This window comes from Rattus rattus, chromosome 1 (assembly GCF_011064425.1).
Source record: "Rattus rattus isolate New Zealand chromosome 1, Rrattus_CSIRO_v1, whole genome shotgun sequence".
Lineage (NCBI taxonomy): Eukaryota > Metazoa > Chordata > Mammalia > Rodentia > Muridae > Rattus > Rattus rattus.
Genome location: NC_046154.1, coordinates 201,106,013 through 201,125,401, shown reverse-complemented (window position 1 = coordinate 201,125,401; position 19,389 = coordinate 201,106,013). Strand labels below are relative to the sequence as shown.

Here is a 19,389-nt window from a genome sequence, read left to right as displayed (position 1 = left end):
CAGCAAATAAACTGCCATGGAGCGGTCATTTGAGACCAGGATTCCATGCCGGGAAGGAACAGCTTGTGAAGTATAGACCTCCCGTCATTTCCAAAACTGGGATGTACGAAAGAAACAGCACTGCCATTTAAACCGCTAACTGACGTGCAATCGTGTCCACACGGATTCACAAAAACGACTTTCATTTTTTTTTTAGCTGGACATTTGAGCAGTGCAGTACAAATAACAACAGAAGGTGCCTCCCCCATGAGCAAAATGCCCTGGACATCAACAAATCCCTAAAGTGGGTCACCAACAGAATGCCCGGAGGATGTAAACCGTGTCTCTCCACATGAAAGACTACTCAGAAATACACTAATCTAGTTTGCCCGTTACAACAACCTGAAGGGAACAAAAATAAAAAAAACAAAAAAATGAAATAAAATGTAACAATAGAAAGGGAAAATGTTACGATCTGAGTCCCTCCGAAGTTTGTTTATTAAAAGTAGGGCACGGGATAATTGGATACTAAGTGTAGCAGACCCCAGCTCCCGTCTGCTGCACAATTGCAACCAGACACACACACAGCCAAAGAACCCGAGTTTCTGCTTCAGCGTTGAATAAACTCAATATGGAGGGCTGCGGAATGCTAATGTGTCTACAGCAATTAACTGACGTGGTGACATTTTGGGTGTGAAGAGGGGGTGAGTGTTGCTGAGAGAGAGCAGAATCCCCAGACCCGTTTCTTCTGACACACACACACACACACACACACACACACACACACACACACACACACACACACACACTCACACACTACCTCCAAATTGTCAGGTCTGCTCACTCTTGGCAACTACTCCCCTAGTAACCAACATTTTCCAGTTTGCAATGCTGGACCTTATCCCTTCAAAGCTCCCTCCCTCAACCCCTCCACACCCAGCGTCTGGATGCTTGCTGACAGAAAAAGACGGGAGAGGAGAGTGTTCATGCACTGCGTGTACACCAGCCTTAGCCAAGTCCTCAGGGGTGTGTGTCTGTGTGGGGGTGGGGCTCCTTTATTATCCTTTTTCATCCTCTGGGATCTTGAGAGCTGGGGCTCCCCCCTTGGTGTTAGAGATGGGGACACTGCGGTTTTAGGAAAAAGAACAAACTGTCTAAGGCTGTCAGAGAGTGGAGTGTCTAGACTTGTGTGCAGTTCCACCATCCAAACCTGCACACTCTTCCACCAATCTGGGTTGGTTTTTGTTTTGTTTTGTTTTAAAGGTTTATTTATTTATTATATGTAAGTATATTGTAGCTGTCTTCAGACACACCAGAAGAGGGCATCAGATCCATTACAGATGGTTGTGAGCCACCATGTGGTTGCTGGGATTTGAACTCAGGACCTCTGGAAGAGCAGCCAGTGCTCTTAACCACTGAGCCATCTCTCCAGCCCCTGTCCCAGTTTTTATACCTGGCCTGTCATCAGATTTTTGCACCTCCCCCACCCTCTGCTGTGACCCGTTAGGTCAGTGATCAAGTCAAGCACCTTGATATCAGCACAAATACACCCTGGCCCAAGGGTCTCCTGCTTATCCAGAGTCAGCTTTCTGTGGGACTTAGAGCATTTGGCTGTGTGCCTGTGACAACCGGAGACACAACTGCTCATCTCAAGTGTTCTACCAGGACACAGACACATGTGACCCGTGAGCCATACCATCAGGCCCTTCCATTTCAGGACTGGGAGAGAAAGTGTGGCCTGCAAGAAGCATCATCTCCGGCGGCTGATGCTTCTCCCCTCCATTGCTATTTTTACTTCCTTTGTGTTTTATCAGGACAGAGGGTAAAGACGTTGAAATCTGCCACTGGGGTTATGAGAGCAACATCAATTAAGATCATATTTTAAAAGCTCAAGGCGGAAAAGAAATTAATGTTCCATTTGTTTTAAAGTGCAGAACACGAGAGGAATATAGATTCTGAGGCCAAGCAGAGGGCGATGTGCTTATTGAATTGCTTCATCCAATATCTTGCATATCTAAGAGGGAATGAGATTTTCTTATTGTTATTTCATTAAAAGAAAAAAAAAACTATCTAAAGAGGCAAAGAAGGGGCTGGGAGATGGCTCAGAGGTTAAGAGCACTGACTGCTCTTCCAGAGGTCCTGAGTTCAAATCCCAGCAACCACATGGTGGCTCACAACCATCTGTAATGGGATCTGATGCCTCTTCTGGTGTGTCTGAAGACAGTGACGGTGTAGACACATACATAAAATAAAATAATAAAATAAATATATCTTTAAAAAAGAGGCAAGGAAGACATTTTTACTGACCGCCTAGACTCTGACTACATATGCAAGTGGAGAAAACCATCTACGAAGGCTATAAAAGATTGGGTGGGTGTGTGTGTGCTGGCTGAGAAGCCGGAAGGGTGTCTCAGGACTGTAGTGGGTATGTCTGATGCTGCTTACATTGTAATGCTAACTATTGGCCCCAGGAATGAGAGAATCTGCACGTACAATGTGACCTTGCTCCTTAATTTAAAACTATTGGTTAAATAAAGATGCTGATAGCCAATAGCTGGGAAGAAGAGATATAGGCAGGGTTTGGGGTTCTCTGGGCTTGAGGTCTGAGGAGACTCAGAGGGAGGAGAGGAAGGTGGAGAGAGAAGAAAGCCTCCATGGGGTAAGAATCTTAAAATCACGGCTGTTGGAGTTGAGAGTAGCCCAGATGGAACACAGTAAGTAGTAACGGGGTTATTGATAGGAAAGTAGCATAGAGGGTAGATATCTGCCCAGCTTTAGTGCTGATAAAGACTTATTATCAATTAAAGGTTGCATGTGTCCTTTATCTGGGAATTGAACAATCAAAGCCTGGGTAGAAGCCCCTGATTGAGATTAAGTATATTCTGCAACACAGAACAATGGTGCCAACCAGCTAGAACAATGGATTTCTAATCCAACTCTACACTGGAGTTGGGGGGAAAGGAGCAATAAACAACTGTAGGCTTACTCTGAAGGGACTTCCAGAGTGGGCAGATGTGACGCAGTCACAAACAATGGCTTCCCATACGCCTCCATTCATTTTATGTTGCTATAGCAAAATATGTGGGATCAATAAAGTAATTTTTAAAAAGAGGCCTTTTTGGCTCCAAGTCCTGGAAAGGGAGAATCCAGGAACATGTCACCAGCATATTCTTGGCATCTGGTATGGGCACTATTGCTCCATCACAGCAAAGGGGGAGGGCATCACTCTGGAAGACATGTAGGTGGACCAGAGTGGTCTTGGGAAGCCAGTCATGTTCCCACGAAGGCACATATTCACAGCCTTACACAGTCCTAATTGCTGCCCTAATCCCTCACCATGAAATGCTATTGATACGTGAAATATCACACGTGAAGTTCCATATCTGTTTAATTACCTTAAGGACCTTACAACCGACAGCTACTCCTTGGACAACAGATAAGAAAGCCACACTAACCACCACGTGGAAACTGGAGGGAAAGGAAGCCAGGTAGGGGATGGGGCACGCACGGTGAGTGCTTAAACCATCCCTAAATAAAACGCAGTTAAAAAAAATGACATCAGACACTTATGTCAATTTGTATTCATCGACTTAGGATCCTTACGCTTCTTGAGTTCAGGAGCAGTTAGTATAAGGCTGAAAAATTTCAATCCATCAAAGGAGCTCTCAGAACACAGCTAAGAGCAGGTGTCACAGGGAGCTATTCAAGGAGGACTCGGACATAAATTCTTTGGAAATCTCCTTCATTTCCACTTTTACTAGAAACGGGCAGGGCACTTATGTAAAAGTAATTAAGTACACTGGGTTCAGAAAGCGGAGGCCTGCAATGACAGTTTTTAAAAGAAATTCCAGCGACGTCTATGTCCTTTTGACTCACAGCATTTTGTGCAGGCTCATCCATAGCGGGAAGAATTACCCAGGGGAGGGAGGGCTGAGTGGATGCTTAAAGATGTGGGATGATAAGGAAAATGGCCACCATCTGCAACCCTGCGCCAGCACTGGCTACCACCCTCTCACTAGCAACATTGGTTTGTCTCAACTAAACCACTGGGCAGTAACAGCATCTTAGGAATATAAAAGGAAGCTTGCACTGAAAGTGGAGGACAAAGTGTCCCCCAGGTGGAATGTTAAATGACATTAGAAGGTCCACAGAGCAACCGACATGGTTGTTAGAATTATAATTTATGGCCATTACCAGTCGCAAATGCTAGTCCCTCCCCCACTAGTCTAAAAGAATAGGAAGCGTTTCAATAAGAACTCGAGATAATAGAATTTTAAATGGCAGAAATATTTGAGTAGCTATATAACATGCCAGGCTCCCCTGGCTGGGGACATAAAGGAAACTAGAGAACACAGCACCAGAAGGTAGTGGCTGCTGTCTCACCACTCCAACCCACCGAAAAGCAGGTGGAGAACGAGAGCCCCAAACCCTAAGAAGGGCCTGTAGTAAGAGCCACTGGTATTCTCTTGAAAGTCAGTGGATTTTCTAGTTCTAGATGCAGGCCATCACTATGGAATGCCTCATGAGAATCCTGCTGGGAAACCCTGCTATTTGTTTGCAGTCCACCATGTCTGGATATCTCCTCTGAGCTCAGCACAAAATGGAGGACTCCCTATTCTGGCAGGGTTTCCCTTTCTTTGACCTTATCTGGGGAGCCCAATCCCCACACCCTCTAACCAAGGAAGGTCGTGCACTCCTTGGCAAACCTACAAGGTCAACTTCCGCTTTCTGGATAAGAACCTGCCCTCCCAGTGCCCAGCAGAGCACCCCCCCCCCAGGGATTCCTGAAATACCTCTCCATGCAAATGAGGCATTCCCAGAACTTTAAACTCCAGCCAATCATTTACATTCACCCTAAAAACTCCTTTGTACTCTCCAGGGTTCATATTATAGCCCCTGTTCACCCCAATAAAGTGTATGTGCACAAGCTGTTTCATTGAATATTGTCTCAGAGAGCTGTAACACTAAAATCCTCAGAGAAGCATCCGATCCTACACTCTCAGCAGGACTGGGATCCTGCAGACCCCCACCTGTTCCTGGATCTGCTTCATCCTTCCAGCCCAGTATGCAGTAGCATCCAGAAACTCTTTGGGAGGAAAAGCCTGCGGAACCACAATATCCCTCTCCTGTGATAAGTTCTCCTTATTGTCTCCCTTGTTCATTATCATACAACAGGCTTCTTAGCACCGCACTCAAGCCTTTACTAACTTGTACAAGTCAATGACTGGCCTTTATGACCTATGTGGGTTAGTCAGAACTACTTTACAAATGTGGTGGTTGGAATGAAAATGGCCCCTATAGGCTCACGTGGGGAGCAGCACTCTTAGGAGGTGTGCCCTTGTTGGAATAAGTGTGGCCTTGTTAGAGGAAGTATGTCACTGGGGGATGGGCTTTGAGGTTCTGAATGCTCAAGCCAGGCCCAGTGTCACTCTCTTTTCCTGCTGCTTGCAGATCCAGATGTAGAACTCACCTCCTCCTCCAGCACCATATTTCCCTACATGCCACCATGCTTCCTGCCATGATGACAATGGACCAAACCTCTGAACTATAAACCAGCCCCGGTCAAGTGTTTTCCTTTACGAGAGTTGTTGTGGTCCTGATGTTCCTTCACAGCAACAGAAATCCTAACTAAGACAACAGGTATGGGAGAAGTTCTTACTGAATGGGAGGCTGTTTAGCTACCAAATCCTGGCTCCCCCTTCAGCTTTATTTTCCAACATAAACATTTACTCCCAAGCCTTTGCACACTGGTTTTCATTTTCAGAGACCACACTGGCCCACTCATCACTACTCCTCTCTTCGTGTCTCAGCTCTGACTGCAAAATCTATAACGACAGGGACCATGCGTCTCTGTTTCACTCTCAACATCCAGCGCCCAGCATGGAGTCAGGGTCTGATAATGTTTGGTTCAACAGGGAGCTGGAAAGGAGGCTGGGTAGTTCAGAACAAGCATTTACAGAGAGGACTTGAGTTTGGCTCCCAGCTCCTGGTCAGGCAGTTCACAGCACTGTAACTACAGTTCCAGTAACTGCAATTCCCTCTTCTTATGCACACATCCACAGACAGACAGACAGACAGACAGACAGACAGACAGACAGACACACACACACACACACACAAAGTAAATACTGGTTGAACAAATGGGTAGTTTTACCTCTCTAGGAGAGAGCTTCCCTGAATCCCAAACTCAGAACCAGGCAGACTTCCCACCATGCGTACATGATGGGATTATTCCTGTAAGTCACAGGACGTAGACTATGTTCAGATGTGGTCTCTGCTAAGTCCCAAACCTTCTTCAGCTCTGGAGACTGTCCCTATAGCAATTGGGAGGGATGTGCTTCCCCTTTCCAACTAAAATAAATGAAGAACGGCATCTGTTTCAAAACACACTGGGCTTGTGAGTCTGCGAGCAATGAAATGGTGATTGCATGAAAGGAGTCTAACTAGAGATACATTTCATACAGTAAAAATCTACGTCTAAGACCAGACGGTCTACTGACTTACAAGAGAATTATTCTTCAGCGTCTCGACTCACTGTCTGGCGAAGCAACAAAATCTTAATCGCTTCATTTCCCAGGTAACCATTTGTTTCGCAAGTACTAACAAACCTGTGAAAATGCACCAGGAATGGCAGGTTTACATGTGGCTATGGTGCAGTAACACAGGCAACTACATGCCCTGCATGTAGTCTAGGCCAGAGCTTCTACAGTCCAGAAGGTCGCTGGAGCTGAAGCTGGAGGAATGAATGGGAAGGGTTTATTAGCAATGTGGGCATGGGGGCGGCGAGGAAGTAACTGGTGAGTAATAGTACTTTGCTGGGGGTATGGCAGAAACTGCAGAGCTGAGTAAGAGTGGTTAAATTTCTACCCATGGCACTCGGAAAGGTAACTCAATTTGTTTTCTCTTTTAGCAATGTGGATACAACAAAGGCCACAGATTAACAATGGCTATGGCAACTTCCCAAAAGAAGCATCCACCAAACATAATTGGACAAGAAGGAAACACATCTTTGCTCCCAGAATGCCTGCAGAACAGAATTTTATTAATAGACCAATGTGGCTCTAGAAACTCAAAGCACATTTGTTCCCAGCTGTTCCTAGGTATGGAGGCAGGGAGACCCCAGTGCTTCCCAACCGCTTCCACCTGGCACTGTCAAAAAACATTAGCTCATAAATGACCCACCAGCAGGGGGATGCACCACATCCATTGCAACTCCTGTAATTCACACTCATGGTTCTAACTAATGTAAATTCAGACTTGAGTAGACATAACCATGAGGGAACACTCATTGCAGAATGGATCATACAGAAGAAAAACTCAGAGTCTGAGGAGGACGGTATATAATGTTGTTAATGGAGAAAAGCAGAAAGAAGAAAGGACTAGACAGCTCAAGGGGAAAGTCAGATTCAAGGGCGATTTGAGATGAAACGGGAGCATAATGAGAAGATCAGAAGGTAAAGAAAGGAGTCATCACATGTCCCAGGAAGAGAGAGGCTGAGGACAGCCAAAGGGATCCTCTGAACATGGAAGTCTAGCTTAACCTCTAGAGAGCTTCTCTCTGCATGAGACTGAAGGACAACCAGTAAGTGGTCTTGAGCATGCACACTGCTTCTGCAACTCATCCCTCCCCCCCCATTCCATGCACCCTCTGGTCCTCTTCCCCAGCTCTTGCTGACTTCATTAAGGCTCACTTCCTGCCTCAGATCCACAGGGGAAGCCTTCTCTATCCAGGGTTCAGGATACAGGGAGGTTTGTGCAGCCACAGTGGCAAGGGACTCTAATCCACCACAGTGACTTGCTCAGGTGTATATGGCTCTCCCAGAGAACTTGAAGGAAGAGATACATCTCATTTTTGTGTGTGTGTCCTTTATATCCAGATGCATTTTTTCTTTTTCGGAGCTGAGGACCAAACCCAGGGCCTTGCGCTTGCTAGACAAGTGCTCTACCACTGAGCTAAATCCCCAACCCCCCAGATGCATTTTTTATTCAAAGTACACCTTTGTTAAAGACTCAGTGTAGACATTTGACAAATGTATCTCTAAAGAAGGGAGTACAGGAGGTGGAGCCAACAAAACTAGCAACAGTGTAACTAGTTACTCCAGTACTGTCGTAGCAGCCTAGGAGAGGTGATGCCGATTTACCCATGGGTAAGCTAAGCAAAGCAACCTGAGAGAAAGAGACTCCAGCTGCCCGGATGACAAATACAGGTGTGAAAGATGCAAGCAAGCCTGAGTACATTCATGAATGCATATGTGTGCATGAGGATGTATGTGTGCCAGCATTTCTATAACAACATTTCTCCATTTGACACAGCAAGACAGCATCAAAGAGGTCCCAATGTGGACAGGAAGAGAATCTACTGACAGTGGCTCCGGAGCGTGGGGGAGTAAGGCAGGTATGAAACAGTTTGTACACCAGAAGACCTGGGCTAGAGATTTGAATTGCAATGAGTCAGAAATCTCGGCATAAAAGCTTGGCTTGGGATTTCTGGGGCTTCTTAATTTTTTATTTTTGTTTTTACCTTTTTGGCAAATACAGGCACCACCTGTAGCACCTGTAGCACCTGCAGCCATCTACCCTCGTGTGGGGCCTTCAATTGCTGCCCTGCTCTCCAGAGCAACTAGAGGGGCTGTGGTACAATTGAGGCAGAGCGGTGTTTGTTTGTTTATGAAACATCTAAACCAGGCTGGAGAGATGGCTCAGCGGATAAGAGCACTGACTGCTCTTCCAGAGGTCCTGAGTTCAATTCCCAGCAACCACATGGTGGCTCCCAACCATCTGTAATGAGATCCGATGCCCTCTTCTGGTACGTCTGAAACATCTAAACCACTAAACCAGGCAACCCTCTGTTATGGCTTCCTGTAGGTTGTTTGTTTGTTTGTTTGTTTGTTTTAAATGTGGCCAATCGTGACTTTACCTCAGGCCTCCCTCTGCCTATGACAATTCCAAGAAGGATTTGTGTGAGGAGCAGTCTCTGACATTTCTCTTCAATCATCAATAACCAGTGTAGAGAGATTCACCCCAAGAGCAAGGTGACACGGTTTTTTAAACACAGGAGCACCACTTAGATGTGGTTCCTTTTACCAAACAGAGACGCCCACATCCAGTAGCCACACTGGCTGTCCTTAAGAGATGTGAGCGTGTCGCCAGCACTCACGGCTGCACTAGGATGGTGTACGTTCAGTGCCAAGCGGGTCAGGTTCCAGTTGTGGAACTGTACGGATGGCCCCTGGTAAACACACACGGGACAGTTAATCACAGGAGGTTATTCCAGTTCTCAGAAAGAGTCATTTGTTCACAGCTAAGCTTGATCTCATTGTCACGTCCCTCACAGACCTTCTCCACACCTGACCTGCTCCTCAGGGTCAGACAGGGTCAGCTTTGCTCAGCATCTCCCCGTTTCTCCCAAATTGAATTTAGTGCCTCTACTGCCCGCTTCACTTGTCACAGTGACTGACTGCGCTGGAGTCACACGTGGACCATCGCCCTCCCTAAACTGTAGGGAACGTGTTATATTTTAACCTTCACAACCTTACACTCGGTGGAGGGTTAGTGATATTAACCAGATGAAAACCGAGGTAACACCGAGACAACCCAAGTGTTACGTGTATATGGAATCCCAGTACCACAGACTAAGTCTAGTCAGGGCTGACCACACTCTGTTCTCTTTAAAATCATACTTAGATCAGACTGCTGACTAACGGAATCCAGTTTTACTTTCTTTTGTTTTGGTTTTATGTTTGTGTCAAAGTATAGTCTGAAAAGTTTGAATGTCATACAATGGAATAGAGATGCTAACTTTCCTAGTATAAATGAGTAACTAAGGTAAGTCATTACTTGAGAGGAGATAAAAACCAACAGAGCACCGAAAAGGATATTTATTAAGTTTAAGAGCACACTTTCTCTGTGAGCATACCCTTTCCAGTCAGAATAACCCTCGTGTAGAAACAGATGGTGACACGGGTGTGGGATGAGCAAAGGCACTAGGATCAAAGATAATCGATCAGATAATGGGATCCAGAAGCACATTAAAGAGGAAGCTGATGTAGGTAGAGTCCAGACCATTTCATCTGTAGCCATTTGTCCCTGATGGCCTTCAAGGATGGATGGATGCTGACCGCACAGCGTCCACTCCAGAAAAACAATCCCCAACAGTTCAAATCCAAAGAACCAGTACAGACTGTACTGGCTGGTTTCGTGTAACTTAACACAAGCTGGGGTTACCACAGAGGAAGGAGCCTCAGTTGTGAAAATGCCTCCACGAGACCCAGCTAAGGCATTCTCTCAATTAGTGATCAAGCGGGGAGGACCCAGCCCATTGTGGGTGGTGCCTTCCCTGGGCTGGTAGTCCTAGGTTCTATAAGAGAGCAAGCTGAGCAAGCCAGGGGAAGCAAGCCAGTAAGTAACATCCCTCCATGGCCTCTGCATCAGCGCCTGCTTCCTGACCTGCTTGAGTTCCAGTCCTGACTTCCTTTGGTGATGAACAGCAGTGTGGAAGTGTAAGCTGAATAAACCCTGTCCTCCCCAGCTTGCTTCTTGGTCATGATGTTTTATCCAGGAATGGAATCCCTGACTAAGATACAAGGCAAAGAGAACTATCTTGAACACACTAAAGTGTGTCATACACTGACATATTAAGTTGCACATTTTCCAGGTAGCTCAAGAGCACAATTTGACTTCTGTGAATTTCCAAATCAAATCACAAGCAAGACACCATGCCCTTCTGGGTTAGAGATGCTGAGGTGAGCACAGAGGTGCTCCGGCTTTGGGGCCGCATGAAAGTGCAGCATATTGATTAAAATCCCATCAAGCACAGTCCTTTCCACAGCAATTTAGCTCTCGGAGAGGAGGACATTAGCTCAGCACCAAGTGACAGCACGGTTTTGAGTGCTGTGAGGACATCCTGGGGTCACCCAACCATGTGTATCTTGGGACTGACAAGGGGGATTGAATTTACAATATTTGTGAGCTCCATTTTTATTTAATTTTATTTTATTCAAGAAAGATCAGTAAGATGTTCCAACCACTTTCCCATCAACTTTCAGGAGGCCCTATCCAGACGTGGACGAATTAATATCTAGCTAGAAGTGGATCTTGTCACAAAGGTGGCTACTATGGAATGTAACTCACAACCTGTCATTACCAACATGATGTTATCTGTTTCACTGGTAAAGTGTTTGAAGAATCCCCTTTCAGTTAACACAGCCATCCATCCATCCGATCGACGTTCTTGAACAAAGCACTAACCGAAGCATTACCACCAAGAAGTTGGGGGTAGGGGTTCATATAGCTTTAGTCCCTTCCAAAACTCCATGAGCTTTTATTGAAATTTTGTTATTCTCTGACTCAGTGTCCTAAGTTCCACTTGGTATCATTTCCTCTAGTGCTGCGAAGGGCAGGGAGGGGCAGACTATGGTTCTACGTGAGAGGATATGTCACCAATCCACCATAGCTGGGTTTTCACTATACGTTGGAGAAGTGTGCACCGTTTTATCAATGTAACTAGATCTAAAGATTCACTTCCCCCTCTTGTCACAAGAAGACCTTTCTTTTGCAGATCCTTGCAGAAAGCAGACCTTTCAGAGCTTGTGTTTAAGACCCAGCCTAAAAAGAAAAGGGACACAGAGGACAACCAACCAACCCACGGAGTGTGTATGCATGCTACCCCAGTTTACGGGCCGGTAGCAATTAATCGGCGAGCAACTTCTAACACCTACATCTGTAGTCCAGCTGGAAACGGCTGAGGCAATGACCTGATTTAGGATTAAGCTGACAGAGGACTGAAAATGTGAAGCATCTTGCTGCAGCCACTGGCTGGGAGGAGGATAAACAGAGATGACCCCGGGGCCACTTACATTACCATGGTCTGTCTCCTGGCACCAGAGCCTCTTCTGCACCTCTGTGTACAGGTTTCTCTCTTCCCGGCGAGCGTGCAAAGGGTTAAAAGCTTTGCACTTTTTACCCTTGGAACACATGGCGTACAGAGTCACAATAAATTCAAAGAAGGGAACGGAAGAATACCACACTGGGTGATCCGGGAAATGCAAAAACCCACAGTGCCCGAAGATGTGTACTTTATCTCTGACTAATGACTTGTGGCCCTAGCACTTTTATCACCAAGGCTGTACAGAGAGCGCTAACCCCAAACAACCATTTAATGGTCTTACAGAGCCCGGGCACACAAGCCCCACAAGACCTCAGGAGAAGACGAAGCACCTGGGAGACGAAAGATCACGGGGGCGGGGGCTGTGGGGGGAGTGAATTTCTGATTTGTCTTCATGTCAGAAGCAGAAGAATTGCTTTCGATGGTGACTCTGGTGATAGAACACAGTTCACAACATAAAATTAAAAGGTGTTCGTTCCAATTCTGTAATAAATGCCACACCAGCAGTTCCCAGAATATAGTCTGGGAAAATCCTAGATATGTCTGATGTTCTCAAGGGACAGCTGGTGTCCGCCTTTGCTTCAGAATTAATTTATTAATAAATGTATTATTAATTTAGAATTAATATTTAATTAATAATGTTTACCGAGACGGGAAAATTGTAACTCCCAGGTTAGCTTGCACTACCTAGTGAGTTTTAGTCCAGGCTAGCCACACTGGCCTAGACTTTATTTAAAACACAAAAAAGAACATGTTCATTAAGTGAATTTATAAACACCGTTAAATGTTTTGTTTTGGTTTCTAAATATACGAAATAACATTAGGCATGGCCAACAGGAATAAAAGCATTCTGGGGCCAGTTTCTGAACACCAAGAGGAGAACGGATACTAAGAATTTTAATTTAATCCAGAATTTTCTTGTTTTAGTTCCTTTGTACCTACAGGTGCGGGATTTTAAATGGTGGCTGGAGAGGGAAGCCACAGTGGGCAGTGTTGAGCTTCTGCATCACTTGCAAACTGCAAGTTCCAGCAGGAACAGTCCACCCTGCACCTAATTCAATAAAGCTTCGGCTTGTACATAAAGGGTTAATGCGCAGGCAATCTGTGACACAGTCATCCTCCCTCCTCTTCACAGACTACATTCAGGGACTCAGAGGGCGCCTACCAGTGCTTAAAGTCTACACTTCCCCTGTCTACGGGAATCTACGATAAAGCTTAAATTTTCAACCTAGGCACAATAAAGAAGAATAGCAATAATCAGAAGTGAGATAAACACAATATAAATAATAAAAGTTAGGTGAAATGGTATTTTCCAGGATAGCTTATTGGGCTGTATTCATGCATCTGTGGACATTAAGAGGATAGGAGCCTATTCATGAGATGAAAAGAGGTGAATGATGCAGGCATCGTGACACACCCTTAGGCTGGTACAGAAGAAATGCTTGAACATAAGCACTTTAATGCTGTCCATTTAGTAACCAACAGCTAAGCGCGGGCAGGAGAGTAACACACACAGTGTGGCTATGCTGGACTAAGGAATGGTTTGTGCGTATTGATAAGATAGCCCTAGGTTTTATCACACTAGCCTGAAAGGCACTTAGTTTAAAATGTGTGACTTGCCAATCTCAATTTTCCCATTTAATATTTTCAGTTGGTAACGGAAGCCCCAGAATGTGGTTTATTACGCACTCTTATTGTATACTCTGCCAAATAGGTTTGTTAAACAATAGAACAAGAATAATGGACAGGAAATAGGGGTTTGCAGGGAGGCACTGGATAGGTGAAATGACTGCCAGTGAGTGGAAACTTCTATAGTTTCTGAATTCAACAACAAGACACACCTCTCTGTTAGCTACTCACTCATCTAAACCAAAAAACTTACTTTCTCCAGAAGGATTTGTCCTTAATTCTTAGTGGCTTTTTAAGGATAGGAAAGCTGGATGTGTTTCATTTCCCTTCAGGGTGTCTGTTACACAGTAGTTTCCTGGAGACTAAACCATTCCATCCTTCAGGACACTCCTTAAACGGAAAGGTAAGCAACTAACATTAGCTTCAGGAAGTCCCTGAAACTGACCAAATTCACTAGGTCACACACTCCCAGACCAAGCTATAAAAACTCAGCCTCTATGATGGAGGAAGCAGAGCTGTAAAGAAGACTGACACCTGACCAGATAGTTTCAAGAAGCAGAAAGCATGAAGCGATTTAGACCAGCTGGGCTGCCTGGAAGAGATTTGAACCACCAGGAAAGGACTTTCTCCAAACGGTTGAGTTTTCCTCACCATGCTGGGATGGGCTTTGGTGATGCAGCTGTCTTTGAGTCATTTCTGTTCCTGTAAGTAACCTTTCACCTATATTCCTATAAGTAACCCCAATAAAACTCACTGGTTCACCAAGTTGGACTTTTGGTCTGTTGTGGACTCCCTTATCAGGGGTGAGTAGAAATCTGTGTTGTATCTTCCCAGGAAAAGTTTAGTCACATCACACAGGGCAGAGCAGGTGCAGAATACATGGAGCCATTCGGCCAACAGACACCAGTTGCTAAGTGAATCTGAAACCTCCAGGTGTGGTGGCACTTCACACTTGTGAACTGAACCATACTTTACCATCAGCCTGTAGGGCAAAGTTGACTTTCCCTTCACGTGCAATGAAGTGAACTATAGTATGTTCCCAGTAGATCAGTTCTACATTGGATCATCGGTGGGCTGATTTTATGATAAGTATGGAGGGATGTGTGTGTGTGTGTGTGTGTGTGTGTGTCTGTGTGTACACATATACATGTATGTATGTGTATGTATGCATATATGTATATATACATATATGAATATATAATATACATATGAACAATAACTATGACACTTCAAGAATATTCTGTAAAAAATAAAATCTAACATCACCGTTCATACTGTCAAATGTCCTAAGAGCTGAGATACTCCTTTCATGTGGAAGAATCATTCAGACGGGCCTTAAATTGGTCCATAAAGAACATTTATCTAAAACACAAAATTTAAACTTAAATGTACAAAAGAGAAGTAATGTTCCTTCATCCGGCAGGTGTAACTCAGCAAACATATTACTAAAGGAATTTCAGAGAAAATACATTATCTGAGATTTTTCAAAATTCCCATTTGGATATTTTTCATCAAAAAACAAAAGCAACTCCCCCCCCCAAAAACAACAAAAACAAACCCCCCTTAAACCTGACATTTTTCACATTATGACTTAACGTGGATTTATATATAAGAATTCCACGGATGAGTGTGTGTGTGTGTGTGTGTGTGTGTGTGTGTGTGTGTATGTGTGTGTGTGCGCGCGCGCGTGCGCACATGCGATCACAAGAGACAACATGGAGTTACTAAAAATGATAGGTCAGGCCAGGTGTGGTGGCTCTCACATCTGTATTCAGCACCCAGCAGACGGAAACATCACACCATACTCGTGTGGGCTAGAGAGCCTGTTCAAGCCAGCCTACTGTCCTATCAAAAGCTATCTCACAAAGAAAGAAAATATTTGAATTTACATGGAAAGATATTCGTTTTAAGGTTAAGAAAAGTACCGAGGGGATGGACGGATGGCTCAGTGTTCAAGAGCACTGGCTGCTCTCTACAGAGGCCCTGAGTTCAATTCCCAGCACCCACACAGTGGCTCGCCACCTTCTATAACTGTAGTTCCATGGGACCTCATGCCCTCTTCTGGTGTACAAGTGTACGTGCAGATAAAACACTGAAACACACAAAATACATAAATAAAATTTTAAAAAGAAAAATACCGAGTATGGAGAAGGATCTCACTTCATAGATACGTATATACTGAGAGATCATAGTTCATCACTTTATTGATAAATAACAAATATAATTATGCTCTTTGTAATGTTTATAAGAACTTGAAGCACCAACAACAAACCTGTCATTTCCATAATAAAGAATATACAAACATTAAAAATTCTAAGTTCCTGACTAATTAATTCATGTTTCCCCCTGTTGAGAGGTTAGTAACCATCTAAAGATATTTCTAAGTTCTTCTCATTCATAGTTAGCAAACGACAGAAAATTTTACAGGAGAGGCTTTTGCCCTGGGGTTGAACTCTGCTGGGAAAATATTATTCTCAGCACGAGTTTAATTAAATCTGCAGCGACCAGCATCAGGCCTATCAGGCTACTTGGCAGCATAGTGGAAGCCAAGAAAATAAAACCATTATGAAGCAGTTTTTCAACAAGGAACAGAACACTGGAGACTTTCTGGAGCAGTGTGCTTGAGGAAGGTGTTGAGAATATTTAAATTGTAAACACAATGGTCTTGAACCTGACCTGAACACACAGGGGAAAGTCCTCAAAAATCCAGCCCTGGGGCAGAATCTGCAAGAATAGGGATCCGGGAAGGCAGCACTAGAAGGCCGAAGCCATAGTGTCCTGGGGCCTGGGGGACACCCCCCCTCTCTCTCTCTCTCTCTCTCTCTCTCTCTCTCTCTCTCTCTCTCTCTCTCTCTCTCTCGGAGGAAACTCATGCTTATGTGGCATAGCTCGCAAAGGAAATCTTCCCCCAAAGATTCTTAAAACCGAGACGTCGATGACAAGGACGAGAGGGTCAAAGGTAAAGAAGCAATCTTTTTAGGAGTCCAGATCATCACATGCTCACATCCTGAGGTCCCATGTCTCCCACAGGCCATGCACTCAAGGACTGGTCTCCAGAGGGTAGCACTTCTGGGAGTGTCTGGAGCCTTTAAGAGGCAAGGCCAGTTGAAGGCAGTTCAGTCACTGAGGCACCTGTTGAAGGAACTCAGGAGAGCTCTCCCTCTGCCCCCTCCCGCCCCCTTCTCCTTTGGCCATCATGAGGTGACCCATGATGCACGTAGCATGCCACCTAGGCCAAGAGCCAGGCTGGCTTAGACTTAGATTTCTGAACCTGTGAGGTGCCTAATCCACGCTTACTTACACGAGCATCTACCTCGAGCCTTTTGTCTCACAGATGGAAAGGCAGCACACAGGTGGCACCCAGGATGAGCTATACGTGGAACAGCAAAGAGAAAGTCAGGCTTCAGGAGGGCACCAGGTGCAAAAGGACTGTCACAGCCAGGTGGCCTCTGTCCATTCACCTGGTGCCTTGGGGCAGGAGAGACAGCGGGCTTCAAGTGTGGCCCGTGGAATCCCCACGTGAGGACTATTTAAAAAAATAAGAAAACAGCAGCTGCCACAGTCCCGCTTGCCAAGTCTACGCTTTTCCTATTTGTGGCTGTGCTGCGTTACCAGCCACGCTCGCTCTGGACACCTGGTTCTAGCTGCAGAGCAGCCCGGCCTTCGGCAGCCTCCACCCATCAGTAAGAACAGGGAGAGGTGCCAGGAGGCTACCTAATCCGCCTCTGGCTCTGTTCCACCTTCTGCATTATGGAGGGACGCTATCCCAAGGACCGATGAAGCTGCTGCTTCTCCCCAAACAACACATCCCAGAGTCCTCCCTCCTCACAGGCTGGTCATTTTCAACCAAGCACTGTATTCATTTCGTCCTTATGTTGAGGAGAAAAGGCTCGAGTCCTTTCTGTATTGTTAGCAGCCTGCTTTCCCAGCGGGACCATCCTTCACATGCTCTTACAAGCTATCGCCATCTCTTCTGCCTTCAAACCGCTTCCTCCTCAGCGGTCCCGTCCCAGCTCTGGCTCCTACCAGCTCTGGATTCTAAGCATAGTTTGTCAATGCTCTCTCGCCTTCTCCAAACGACACGGAATGGCTAGTGGCCTACCAGAACTGGTCGCTTAAATAACTCAATGATCTGCCACATTTCTATTTTTAAAAGTGGTCAATTTATTACTTGAGATTGTCCTCCTTCCTATACATAATATGGAAATGGTCATACGGTAAAAAGGCATCATTTTCGTATGCTTAAAAAAAATCTATTTATCATCTCCCTAAAAGGACAGTACACACGCCACTTTGACTCTCTCAGCTCGACAAGCAATTGATCTGCCTGTCTGCACACAGACCCGCAATGATTAATTACACTGGTGGTCCGGCAAGGTTCATAAGACCTAACAAGTCATCAATGGACATATATACAATCTATATGGTTACTTGAGAGCAAATATTGCTAGGGACCCTAAACTCAATTTTGGGAGCCTTGTTGCTCTCCAAATCACTAGGCTGAAACACAAACCCTTTAAAACCTGACTGTTTAGTTTGAAACTCAGGTAACATCTCCAAAAGTTAAAAAGAGTCTCATAAAATCTGACTTATGATTTGAGTTCCAGTCTTGAGAATTCCAAAGCCCATTTCCAAGTAGCATGATCCACTTCTTAACGCCCTACATAGAGTGGACAGATTGGTTTCAAGGTTTAATACATTTTCAAAGACATTATATTATGGAGAAAAGAAAAGCACTTTCTAGTAAAAAAAAAAAAAGCTAATTTGACAGTCCCAGTTACTGTTTCACTTAGGAATGCCCATATACCAGGGAAGTTAAGTATAACTAAGAAAGATTGGTATCTTCAGTGAAATTATTTCAAAGTGCCTGAAAAACATAATTTTATTCAAAACGTGAAAACGTGATGTGTTCATTTCCCCCATCCAATGTAGAGCTGCCTGAAAATTCTGCCTTGTTAGCTTCGCTTGAGTGGCAGAAACATTAAACTCCTTTTCATGGTGACTGTTTACGAGGATAGGATGGCTTCCGCTGTCACTGCCTAACTACAATCATCTTGTGTGCCCCTTATGTGCTCACTCGGGCCACCGAGCATGTGTGGGGCCCCATGACAGTTCGTAGGAGTAAGCTGTCTCCTCCCACTGTGTGGGTCCTAGGGCTGGGACTCAGACCATAGACTTCAGAGTCTTTCTCCACCGAGTCCCCTGGCTGGCGGGGTTGCTCTTTCCTAATGGATTATCCCACTCATTTCAACCACTCAGTAGCCAGCACTGGCATGGGAAGACAGCATGGGATCCTGAGATAACTAGAGTTCTCGTCAGCTCTCGTCTTATTCTTCTGTTTTTATTTATTTTGGTAGAGAGACAGAGAGACACAGAGAGCAACACAGTCAGATGCTGGGATGCTCTCCACCAAAGATGTTTATATAAAGGACCCATGCGGGTGCTTAGCAACCATCTACAGCCACAGTTATAAATGAGCATTATTAGTAGTACTATTATTATAATATCTTTATTATGTCAAGAAAGCGTAAAAAAAAATCCATCCTCAGAAAACACTTCCAAGTGTTTAAATTGTACAGTCACTTAGAGCAGTGGTTCTTAACCTGTGGGTCACGACCCCTTCGGCAAGCTTCTGTCTCCAAAAATATTTATATTATGATTCATAAGATTAGAAAATTACAATTATGAAGTCACAATGAAAACAATTTTGTGGTTAGGGTTCACCACAACATGAGGAATTGTATTAAAGGGTCACGGCATTAGGAAGGTTGAGAACCACTACTATAGAGAAAATTCAGAGATAGTGTAAAAAAAAATAGCATGAATTTACACGCCAGGAAAACAGAACTGGCCTGTGCACACCAGGAGAACAGAGACACTGGGCACAGAGGTTCCCT

General features: G+C 44.8%; 1 protein-coding gene across 1 annotated transcript in view; it reads right to left on the bottom strand.

Moving 5' to 3' along the window:
* Nucleotides 1-19,389, bottom strand: part of Ppm1h (protein phosphatase, Mg2+/Mn2+ dependent 1H) — a 265,243-nt gene that overhangs the window by 233,584 nt on the left and 12,270 nt on the right. The window lies entirely within an intron of this gene.